This window comes from Rattus rattus, chromosome 2 (genome assembly GCF_011064425.1).
Source record: "Rattus rattus isolate New Zealand chromosome 2, Rrattus_CSIRO_v1, whole genome shotgun sequence".
Taxonomy (NCBI): Eukaryota; Metazoa; Chordata; class Mammalia; order Rodentia; family Muridae; genus Rattus; species Rattus rattus.
This window is the reverse complement of record NC_046155.1, coordinates 69,332,937-69,334,802: the sequence shown is the minus strand read 5'-3', so window position 1 is coordinate 69,334,802 and position 1,866 is coordinate 69,332,937. Positions and strand designations below refer to the sequence as shown.

The following is a 1,866-nucleotide window of genomic DNA, read 5'->3' as shown; positions in this document are numbered from 1 at the left end:
AGTGGGAAGACTTACATTATCCAATAGTTGAGCTTTACCAGAACTACATTGTGGAATATAACAGATCTACACAGACACTACCATGTTTTGTTTTGTTTTGTTTTGTTTTGTTTTGTTTTGTTTTGTTTTGTTTGGGGGGGTGTTTTGTTTTGTCTTTTACAAAGGTGTGAGGCATACTAATAGAGGCAGGCCAGTACGTTCAAGCAAGCTCTTCACCTCACCTGACACTTTGGTTCTGGCCAGGTAAGTACATGGAGTGAGTAGGTCAGGCCCCTATACCTCCCAGTTATCAGATGCCCTGTGGGATTACAGACCACCTCATGCATGCCAGTGGTTGTCAAAACAAGCTTTGGCAGTAGCTTCTGAGTGGAATAACAGGTTCTAGGGTCCCACCACACACATCACTGCTGGGTGGCAACAATCTCATAACTGAGATCAGTGGTCAGGTTGTGAATAACAACCTCTTTGTCAAACCTCTCTCTCTAAAACATTTAAATTACAATTCACAGCAGTAGTAAGATTACAGTTAAGAAGTAGCAAAAACAATAATGGTATGGGGTTCAGTCGGATCCCAGCAGCAGCTGCAGTGGTTCCGTTCTTCTGTAGCTCTTTCTGTCTCCCTTTTGTTTATGGAAACATGGCCTCTGGTGTGGCTGTCTCCGATGGAGTCATCAAGGTGTTCAATGACATGAAAGTTCACAAGTCTTCAGTGACAGAAGGAGTAAAGAAACACAAGAAGGCAGTGCTCCTTTGGCTGAGTGAAGACAAGAAGAACATCATTCTGGAGGAGGGCGAGGAGATCCTGGTAGGAGATGTGGAGGAGACTGTGAATGACCTCTACACCACTTTTGTCAAGATGCTGCCAGACAAGGACTGCCGCTATGCTCTCTATGATGCAACCTATGAGACCAAGGAGAGCAAGAAGGAGGACCTGGTGTTCATCTTCTGGGCCCCCGAGAGTGAGTGCACCCCTTCAGAACAAAATGATCTATGCCAGCTCCAAGGATGCCATCCAGAGGAAGCTGACAGGAATCAAGCATGAATTACAAGCCAACTGCTACAAGGAGGTCAAGGACCACTGCACCCTGGCAGAGAAACTAGGCAGCAGTGCCATCATTTCCCCAGAGGGCAAGCCTTTGTGAGCCACCTCCAGTCCCCTGCCTGGAGCATCTAGCAGCCCCAGACCTATTCTTGGGTTGCAGGCTGCCCCTTTCCTGCCAGACTGGAGGGGCTGGGGGATCCCAGCAGGGGGACGACTATCCCTTCACCTCAGTTGCCAAACATCCCTCCCACCCCCTGGACCGTCCTTTCCCTCCATCCCTGATGGCTCTGGCCTTCCCAAACTGCTTTTGATCTTCTGATAGCTCTTGAGTTGGAGCAGACCAAGTCCTGTCCTAGGCACCCAGTTTGGGGTGAGCCTGTATTTTTTAAATGACACCCCTACTCCTCATCCTTCCTCATCTCATGCTGCCAACTTCTAACCACAATAGTGACTCTGTGCTTGTCTGTTTAGTTCTCTGTGGAAATGAACTATGGGAAATGACCATCCCTGCACCAGCTGGTTGCCCTCCCCTTTCCCTTGATCTTCCACTCATGGAAGCAGGACCAGTAAGGGACCTTCCATTTAAAAACTAAATAAATAAATAAAAAGGCTAATTAACAAAAAATAATAATAATGTTATGGTTGGAGGTCACCACAATAGGAGGAGATGTGTTAAAGGACCACAGCATTAGGAAGGCTGAGAACCACTGACAGAGATAATGCTGATAGTGGCTGCTTTTATTCACAGTCCCCCAGAGCCACCACTGTGTATACTTTTTGCTTCTGGGTCAGTTACACAGTGTGAAGATAGAACTTAGCACCCC

General features: G+C 47.2%; 1 pseudogene; it reads left to right on the top strand.

The window, feature by feature from the left end:
* Positions 1-637: 637 nt before the first annotated feature.
* Positions 638-1,142, top strand: LOC116893880 (annotated as a pseudogene).
* The last annotated feature ends 724 nt before the right edge of the window (positions 1,143-1,866 follow it).